Source organism: Oncorhynchus gorbuscha, linkage group LG03 (assembly GCF_021184085.1).
Source record: "Oncorhynchus gorbuscha isolate QuinsamMale2020 ecotype Even-year linkage group LG03, OgorEven_v1.0, whole genome shotgun sequence".
NCBI lineage: Eukaryota > Metazoa > Chordata > Actinopteri > Salmoniformes > Salmonidae > Oncorhynchus > Oncorhynchus gorbuscha.
Window position 1 is genome coordinate 90,326,741 of NC_060175.1, and position 11,039 is coordinate 90,337,779.

The 11,039-nt window shown below is 40.2% G+C and overlaps 1 pseudogene; it reads right to left on the bottom strand.

Moving 5' to 3' along the window:
- Positions 1 to 2,449: 2,449 nt before the first annotated feature.
- Positions 2,450 to 10,541, bottom strand: LOC124032179 (annotated as a pseudogene).
- Positions 10,542 to 11,039: the final 498 nt, after the last annotated feature.

The window sequence follows — 11,039 nt, forward strand, 5'->3', positions numbered from 1 at the left end:
GCGTAAAAGGCGGAATGGAATTCAGGGAGTTCTGCTGATAGGCAGCCGTAATCCCTCCGTGAGGAGACGCCGACCCACCTAGCATATCTTTTGCTTTACATTTTTAAAACAACCCCATTACTTTTAAATGTGTTAGGCTATATGGTTAAATGAACATTGAAATGGATCATAAATTGGATTTAATGTAGAGATAAATAATTACGCGTAAACTACGCACCAATACATATACTTTCACTGGTAGTCTACTACAACTGTTGTTTACGAAGCATGTGACAAGTAACATTTGATTCAATTTTTTAAATTTAGAACGCACGAGGCATATCGTGCCCGCCTAAGATATTTGGAGCGCTTGACATCATGACATCATGCATCACACTCACCACCATCCTAACCAAAAGCTGGTTAGTGGAAGAGCTTTGTGTTGATACTACACGATTAAATGACTCTACCTTTGACCTTTAGCCTGTAGGCCTAAATAGAATGTTTCTCCCAGTGGTTTAGGCCTACCTTGATGCTGGAGAAGTCTGAGCATCGGCGCCCTCTGTTGTTGATCTCAAATCAGTTGTTCGCGTTGCCCATCGAAGGCTTGATGACATTTCTCCACTGTATATCTGTGATGTGCATTTCTCCACTGCATGTCTGTGGTGATGAATTACTGTGACTTAACAGTACATTACAATGTAGACTTGCTGTACATTGTATGCCACCTAGGCCTATATTCTTTATGAAATCAATAAGCAAAACTATCATGAAGCATGTACTTTTCTAGACCTTTTCTAATGATTTAGTGTTAGCCTGGAATAGCAATTCAACAACAACAGGAACACTATGGTGATACTCTTTTTTTCCTTTTCCTTTGTTACATACATATATTTTGAAGGATACAAATTCAAATGTGTTACAAAACTCTATACATTCTTCTTAAAAATTGTAACACAAAACATTGCAACCAAGCAGATAAACACAAAAACAGCAACAACGTGTAACTTTTCTCTGTGATTTACGTGACCAGTTGAACATTGCAACCAAGCAGATAAACACAAAAACAGCAACAACGTGTAACTTTTCTGCAGTAAAATCTCGCACACCCAAGTAATTCTCTGCAGCTGCCACCACAACATCTATCCTCTGTGATTTACGTACCATTCCTGCGATACAGTTGACAACCATGGCCACCAACGCCAAAAAACCAACCTTACTGATGTACGTTATTCCTATCACTCTCTATTTGCCTCAGCCTACTCACCCTGGACCCATCTTCCTCTCCTACTCTCTTCACTGCCTCAGCATACAACATCTTCTGTACTACTCTGATCCTGGCCACCTCAAACTGCCTCTCTCACCATGGGTACCCCTTATTGATGTCACTTGTTAAATCCACATCAGTCACTGTAGATGAAGGGAAGGAGACAGGTTAAAGAAGGATTTTTAAGCCTGGAGACAATTGAGACAGAGCTTGTGTATGTGGGCCATTCAGAGGGGCCAAGACAAAATAGTGGGGGAAACTCAGTATTAGGAAGGGGTTCTTAAAGTTTTGTACACTCAGTGTATATGTTTTTCAATAACATTCTTTGAAAGTCTTTGAACTTTACTCATGTTTTTTTGTGTTTTTTATGGAATGTTTTCTGAGAACATTACTTGAAATAGAACCATGAGGAAACCTGCAGAAAACATTATGCTGAAATACTGAAATTCCCACAGAAGAAAGTTGTTTTGTAGGGTTCTCTGAACAAGCATATCTTCATGTACATACTACCTCAATCAGCCTGACTAACCGGTGTCTGTATGAAGCCTCGCTACTTTTATAGCCTCACTACTGTATATAGGCTGTCTTTTTACTGTTGTTTTATTTATTTATTTACCTATTGTTCACCTAATAGCTTTTTTGCACTATTGGTTAGAGCCTGTAAGTAAGCATTTCACTGTAAGGTCTACTACACCTGTTGTATTCGGCGCACGTGACAAATAAACTTTGATTTGAATTTAAGAACATTTAAATAGAATATTGTGGAAATGTTATGCTGAAGTATTGAAATTCCCACAGGAGAACATTGTTTTTTTAACATTCTCTGAACCTTTTGAGAACATTCCCAATGTCAAACAAGTTGGAGAACTTGCCTAGAACATTACCTAAAATTGAACTAAATGTAACGATGTTGGAACTTTTAGGAAACATTCTGTTAAAGTAAGGAAAACCCCCCAAAAAAGTTCCTTAAATGGGCTGAGAATGTTCCAAAGCCAAGCAACTATCCTGCACCATCCCAGAACGTTGTGGGAAGGTTATATGTCAAATAACCATGGGACAACCAGTCTCACCAAGCTTCAAGAAGCAGAACGATAATTAAGAGTTTAACCCTGGCATTTCAGCTGCAGCTCATTCCACTATGTTCCCACTCCCTCTCAAATGCTAGGCTGCAACAACACTGATCAACACAACAAGATTTGTATTTTCATGTGTATTAAATGGCCTTAAACAGGGTAGTTACATAGGCATGTATGGTAAAGCGTAGTACTATATAACTACAGTATAATTACACTTTACCTGCATGTAATGCATATGCATTAGCCACTGTAATATGGAACAAAAGTTTTAGTTAATCCAGATGCCAAATCTGTAGTAAATTGCATTGCACATCCCATGACATTAACACATACAGTACCAGTCAAAAGTTTGGACACACCTACTCATTCAAGGGCTTTTCTTTAGTGTTTTACTATTTTCCACATTGTAGAATAATAGTGAAGACATCACAACTATGAAATAACACATATGGAATCATATAGTAACCAAAACAGTGTTAACAAATCAAAATGTATTTTATATTCTTCAAAGTAGCCACGCTTTGCCTTGATGACAGCATTGTAAATTGTGATCTGTTCTCGGGTTAGAGCTGGCTCCTCTGCTTCTCTTGGATTGAAGAATGGCAAAGGATTATTTGTGTTGCAGGCCTCAGAAACCACAATGCTGTGATTTGGAATATAAATACAAATAATTCACCATTACAGATTGGTCTTCAAGTTGTCCCTGGAGCTGGCTTGCTTGTGGACCAAGTCAATTGGAATTGTACTGCACAGCTGTGGTCAGACATCTATGATATAAATCAAAAGGATCAGCCCAAAAATATTAAACACTTCTAATATCAATGGATTCCAACCCCTGGAAGTGGGAATTGAGGGACCCAGACGTGGATTTTAGAATTTAGTATCTCTTTCAGGAATTTCCCTTCGCATGTCGAAACATATCAATATACTTTATAATTATCAAACTCCTGAATCCTGCTTACTGCATTTGAAAGCCACAATGACTCACAGGCACCCCCCATACCAAAGAAATGTTGCAACGGTAACCTTTAAACCGTAAAACAAAATTAAAATAATTTAAAAAACAGTGTACAAATATGACCAGAACACAATTACACAATACATTTTGGACATCACATTGTTAACCTAAAGTACAGCACAGCCATTCACTAAATATTCACCTGAAACTAATTCACTCAACATGGAAATGACATATTATATACAATTTATTTTCTGGCTAATAGTAAGGTCATCAACTGTCCTGATTGATATTTCTCAGAGAGCTTCTCAAGGTAAACCATTGGTTTTTTCCGCTGCAATTCTTTTGATTTTCACAATGATTTTGAATTCTCAAAAATGTTGAGTGTAAAAACAAGAAATGAAAGAACATTAGAAAAATGTCAACAAAATTACAATCTTGGCACTCTTTGATCACATATCCAAATAAACATTGATAGAGAAAATTGGAATTGTTTTAAAAGGGCACATGAAGAGACAATTTCCTGAGACTGAAACACTGTGTTGTCATGACACGATTGGTCTCTGGCAGGGCAGGGCTTGGAAGTAGAGAAGTTTGCGTAGAAAGTTAAAGGAACCAGACATCTGTTTGTAGAGGCTGTTGGCCGTGTTTTCTGAAACTTCATGGTTTACCTGAACACAAACAACATAGAAAGCTTCATAAGAGGATAATACTTTAGTATTTTAAAAAGACAACAAACTCACCATCATTAACATGGTGACCAGGTCATCGGTGGCAGCATTCTCTTCCAACATGTTATCCAGTGTCTCTACATACCAGGAGCCAGCCTGGGTATCTTTCCAGGAGACGTAACCTGTACAAGTCACACCGACAAACAGCCATCAGAGCGATAGACACACTAACAACACTTTCTGGGATTGATAACCACAAAGATTTACTGCATTTGACAGAAACACACGCACACAAATGCCTGGGAAGGTGGAGTAGGACACCAGTATGTCGCTGGCTGTGGGTAGTGTGGCCTTTGCGTCTGGCTCATCAGACTGAGTGCTCAGAGAGTCACTGCTGGAGGACATGGGCATTGCATCTGTCTGGTCACCTGTTCCTCCAATACAAGGCCTCGCCTCGTCAGGAGACACCTCAAAGCCTGTGTCTCTCTCACCTGCCAGTCCACAATGTACAGAACATTATACAAGTTATAACAAATGACTCCAGCCATTCTGGGTTTCTCAAACGAGAATCCTGTGTGAGGACTGACAGAGTGAGACTAGTTCCACTAGCCCACAAATACTTCCTCCACTGTCGGAGATGTAACCCAGTGTACAGATGATTATTTCAACACCTTCATAACATTGTTGTTACAGTGCTGCATAAGCAGTAGTAAGTAATAATTAAGCATGAGCAAATATTATAGCTAGTGAAGTTGCCTTACCTCCCCCACAGGCCTGGATGAAGAATATCTTTGGCTTGCCCTGTAGGGAAAGACAGTTCTGACCGTTCAGGTAGTTGGTAATGTGCTGAACTGGGACATTGGGCCCATCCACTCCATGCACTGCACCGGGGAAGCGATTGTTACACACCTGAAAATATGCAATGAAATGGATTAACATTATTCATCTCCTGAAAGACAAAAATGCTTACACTTTCTATGCATTTGTAAAAGGATAGAAAGAGTCTTACCTCCGTCCCATGTGATAACATGATCACCACACAGCAGTCATACTGTGAATGATCCTTCTTGGACAAAGCCAAAAGCTCCTTCTTTATTTGCTGAAATATAGTGATTAATGTAAGCATTGGATCACTTGGCCAGTAAAACATGAATATTTATAAACTAAACTAGTAGGCTAAACAGGAAGGTAGCTGGGGACATCCTCACCTTTTGTTTCAGGTTTCTTTTGACAAGAACAATAAAGTTCAGAGATTTGAATCTTCTTTCCAGTTTTTAACAGTCTATGTTGGACCCTGTGCGCTTACTCAGCTCCGACTTAGGCTCAAAATCGACATTGTTTATGATCAGGCAGTGTCCACATGGGTTGGCATCCATCTTATAACTCTGAGAGAATATGAAAGTAAAGCATGCAAAGATTACACAGTACATCCAAACAATCAGGGAACTGGTTGGACTCAAATTTAGACTTGTTGCAATTTTGACTAGGCAAGATACAGAGTATGTGGAAATATCATATTTAAATAAGTATTCAGACACTTTAATCAGTACTTTGTTGAAGTACTTTTGGCAACAATTACAGCCTTGATTCTTCTTGGGTATGGTGCTACAAGCTTGGCACACCTGTATTTGGTGAGTTTCTCCCATTCTTCTCAGCAGATCCTCTCAAGCTCTGTCAGGTTGTATGGGGTGCGTCGCTGCACAGCTATTTTCAGGTCTCTCCGGAGACGTTCGATCGGGTTCAAGTCCAGGTACTGGCTGGGCCACTCAAGGATATTCCGAGACTTGGCCCGAAGCCAATCCTGCATTGTCTTGGCTGTGTGCTTAGGGTTGTTGTCCCGTTGGAAGGTGAATCTTCGCCCCAGTCTGAGGTCCTGAGCACTTTGGAGCAGGTTTTCATCAAGGATCTCTTTGTACTTTGCTCCGTTCATCTTTCCCTTGATCGTGACTAGTCTCCCAGTCCCTGCCGCTGATAAACATCTCCACAGCATGATGCTGCCATCAACATCCTTCACCGTAGGGATGGTATTAGCCAGGTGATGAGAGGTGCCTGGTTTCCTCCAGATGTGACGCTTGGCATTCAGGCCAAAGAGTTCAATCTTGCTTTCATCAGACCTTAATAATCTTGTTTCTCATGGTCTGAGAGTCCTTTAGGTGCCTTTTGGCAAACTCCAAGCGGGCTATCATGTGCCTTTTACTGAGGAGTGGATTCTGTCTGGCCATTCTACCATAAAGGCCTGATTGGTGGAGTGCTGCAGAGACGGTTGTCCTTCTGGAAGTTTCTCTCATCCCCACAGAGGAACTCTAGAGCTCGATCAGAGTGACCATCGGGATCTTGGTCACCTCCCTGACCAAGGCCCTTCTCCCCCGATTGCCTTTCCAAATCATGTCCAATCAATTGAATTTACCACAGGTGGACTCCAATAAAGTTGGAGATGCATCTCAAGGATGATCAATTTCGAGTCTCATAGCAAAGGGTCTGAATACCTACATACCTAATACCTAATACCTGTTTTCGCTTTGTCATTATGGGGTATTGTGTGTAGATTGATGAGGACAATTGTTTATTTAATCCATTTTAAATAAGGCTGTAACAGAAAAAAAATGTGGGAAAAGGGAAGCGCGGTCAGGACAATCCATCCATGATTTTGCGGAGTTTAACACAAGATAGATATTAGATAAGGTAGATATTATTGAGCTTGAGTATTTCGTTGTGTAATAATATGTTTTGAATGTTGAAAGTGATTCCATTTTTCAATAAATGTTGATTTCTTTAACTTTGCACCTTCGATTGAAACTTATTAAAAACAGACGCAATCTTGATAAATAACAGTGCGTATGTTATTTTAATCTATTTACATTTCCTCCTCCCAGTATCTGCGAAATAGTATGTAAATGCCATATCTTGCATATTCCTTGAGACAAAATTATTAACTGATAAGGGCTATTTTTCACATTTGAAAGACAGTTAATAAATTGGGTTGTAGTGTTCTTACTGTGCTATGAGGTTTGCACACACTACATTTAATGCTTTAGTATATCCGGCCCAAACACTCCCTCCAAATGCTCCTGGCCCGGCCCCTCTGTCAAATTTTAGAACCCATTGTGGCCCGCGAGTCAAAAAGTTTGCCCACCTCTGCTTTAGAGAGTACTGTCAAAAACCACAATAGGGGACTTAATTTAACCTACAGTAAATAGAACCAAAAGGCAAGATAACTTACCTGAATACTGTCACGTCTAACTCTTCCTGTTGTCCTAGGTTTTCCAAACTCCCTTTCAGGGGCTGTAATAAGCATGTAATACACATGGAATAAACATCACCACATTTATACTTGAATATGCAGACTCAAATTCCTTACAGAAAATTGATGTGAACACTTATAGTAGCAAGAAGAAGTGTGTGAACCTTTTGGAATTACTTGGATTTCTGCATACATTTGTCATCAAATGTGATCTGATCTTCATCTACAACAAAAGACAAACATTGTGTGCTTAAACTAATAACACACAAATTATTGTATTTTTCTTGTCTATATTGAATATATAATTTAAACATTCACAGTGTTATTTGGGAAGGTATGTGAACCCCTAGGCTAATGACTTCTCCAAAAGCTAATTGGAGTCAGGAGTCAGCTAAACTGGAATCCAATCAATGAGACGAGATTGGAGATGTTGGTTAGAGCTGCCTTGCCCTATAAAAAACACCCACAAAATTTTAGTTTGCTACTTACGAGAAGCATTGCATGATGTGAACCATGCCTCGAACAAAAGAGATCTCAGTAGACCTAAGATTAAGAATTGTTGACTTGCATAAAGTTGGAAAGGGTTACAAAAGTATCTCTAAAAGCCTCGATGTTCATCAGTCCACTAAGACAAATGGTCTATAAATGGACAAAGTTCAGCACTGTTGCTACTCTCCCTAGGAGGGGCTGTCCTGCAATGATGACTGCAAGAGCACAGCGCAGAATGCTCAATGAGGTTAAGAGGAATCCTAGAGTGTCAGCTAAAGACTTACAGAAATTTCTGGAACATGCTAACATCTCTGTTGATGAGTCTTCAATACATAAATCACTAAACAAGAATGGTGTTCATGGGAGGACTCCATGGAAGAAGCCACTGCTGTCCAAAAACAACATTGATGCACATCTGAAGTTTGCAAAAGTGCACCTGGATGTTCCACAGCGCTATTGGCAAAATATTCTGTGGACAGATGAAACTACAGTTTAGTTGTTTGAAAGGAACACACAATACTATGTGTGGAGAAAATAAGGCACAGCGCACCAATATCAAAACATCATCCCACCTGTAAAGTATGTTGGAGGGAGCATCATGGTTTGGGGCTGCTTTGCTGGCTCAGGGCCTGGACAGCTTGCTATCATCGACGGAAAATTGAATTCCCAAGTTTATCAAGACATTTTGCAGGAGAATGTTAGGCTATCTATCCGCCAATTGAAGCTCAACAGAAGTTGTGTGATGAAACAGGACAAGAACTCAAAACACAGAAGTAAATCAAAAACAGAATGGCTTCAACAGAAGAAAATACGCCTTCTGGAGTGGCCCAGTCAGAGTCCTGACCTCAACCCGATTGAGATGCTCTGGCATTACCTTAAGAGAGCAGTTCACACCAGACATCCCAATAATATTGCTGAACTGAAACAGTTTTGTAAAGAGAATTGGTCCAAAATTCCTCCTGACCATTGTGCATGTCTGACCCGCAACTACAGAAAACGTTATTGCTGCCAAAGGAGGGTCAAACAGTTATTAAATTCAAGGGTTCACATACTTTTCCCACCCTGCACTGTGAATGTTTACACAGTGTGTTCAATAAAAACATGAACACATATAATTGTTGGTGTGTTATTAGTTTAAGCAAACTGTGTTTGTCTATTGTTGTGACCTAGATGAAGATCATATCAAAATGTATGACCAATTTATGCAGAAATCCAGCTATTTCCAAAAGGTTCACATACTTTTTCTTGCCACTGTACATGGAATGGGTGTGGTGGGCATAGGCTTCACTGATTGAGTTGGATAGACAGGGGTTACCACTTGAACAGGCTTGACAGTGTCCATAGGTGAGTCTGTCAAAATAGAGCAGTCCAGAGCAAATATAAGAATTTCAGCAGTATGGACTGATATTGTAATGAATGACTACACATGCCTACTCACAAACTGGTAAAGGCCTAACGACTGGCCGGACATGGACAGGCTGAGGTAGAGGCTGGTTTTGTGGTTCTCCATCCAGTAGGAGCTCTGCTAAACTATGCTGCCCTGTCTCATGAAGGCACTCTATTAAAGCTGGGAACTCCAGACTCCCGCGGGTCTCCAGGTCTCGAACCAACTGCCTGGCCTGGTCTTGTCTGATCCCTGAGCTCTGAAATAGAGGAACAAGGTATGTGCTTTTGAGAACTGAAACAGTGGCCTATGACGCATGGTAATAATTCAGGTAACCTGTTCATAGTCTCACACACCAGACTTCGCAGTGCGTAACAACATGGGATGAGAATAGCCTAATCATGATGATGTTTATCATGAATGGGGATTCTTTCAAAACAGACAATAATAGTCCCGAAGCATACCATCACACACTACCTTTATCTCGTTGATCATGTCTTGAGTAAATATTCCTTTTGACAGAAGTCCATGATACAAATATCTGACGGGTTCAGGTCTCTCACGAGATTGACCCTATTGCGTTGGAGAATCCTTTTGTGTCTTTCCTCCATTCTGTAGGCTTAGGCTTTATGAAGCATGGAACAGGAGATCTACAATGACTGTGGCGGAGAAGAGAAATGACCAAATCAGTTTACAATAAGTGTTCTTAAAACATATGTATTTACAAAGACAGTCCCAGTACTACAAAATATCAATGATCAATACAAACAGCAAACAGGCAGAGAAGAAGATTACTTTATTGTCCAATTGAACAGAAATTCGACTTCCGCTTTATCCCAACCCCTTCAAAAGACACACATACATACACTGTTTGGAGTGGAGAGGTCAGAGCAGAGGGCGTGGGGCCCATGGAGCAGCTGGGATATAGGATTCCGATACTGTGGGTGCCAACTCACATTCCAACTACTGTTCCCAAGGCAGACCCAGGATTTGAACTGGCTGGCTCATAAAAAACTGTGGAAATGTACCTGCCTAGCTATAACCATCTAAAAATTTGGTTTTGGGACACATTGGTGGGACCAAAAACACATAATTTGAACAATGTTGAGCAGTTATTTCTCAATTCAACTCATTATAAAAGGCACGCTGGTTTGGTTACTAGAGTAAACGATAACGGTTTCCGTTGCCAACGCAACATTTTGTACATTTTGTAACAGACACAACGTTTTGCAACGGAGTACGACTAATGAATACACCCCTAGTTAGGTAAAGCGTTAAGATATATGTTATTGAAACGATGTCGACCACAGAGAGCTACGCGGAAGTCCTGAGTTTTAAAATACCAAAAATGGCTTATACAGTTGTCGTAAATGGAAATAAATAGAATACACAAACTATAATGACAAGCAGTGGTGATAAATATGTTTTTTTTTTACCAGCTCCGTGTGATCACTCCCCACGCTTCTCTCCCCTCCTTTCAACGACTTCCTTGTTTACATCACACTTCCTCGTGATTGGTGTATTGTAAAAGACTGTAACTCCCACAATGCCTTTGGTGTCTCTGGTCCCCCGTTCGCACTCACTTGATGCAGTCCCAGCAGGTTATCATTTAAGGAGAGAGATAACAGTAGAGAGCTCAGATGATGCTACAAACTACACATTGTCCATGCTTTCCTTTCGCAGATAAACAGTGACAATGTTGAGGAATGTGGCAGAAGAACAGTTGATCCAGACAGATGCTTGAGGTCCAGACATATGCATGGTGTTCAACAAACTAATCTGGATAGCTAGGTTAGCTATCCACCTATCTATTCTAAATTGATTGCAAGGCAAGGTGGTGAATTCAAGTCAATGGCAATTTAATGCATATGTTCTGTTTTGTAACTAACATGTGGCAATTACAATGGTATTGCCTACTAACGCCTGTGTTTAGACGGTTATCTAGTTGGATCTGTAGTTGGATCTGTATATGTT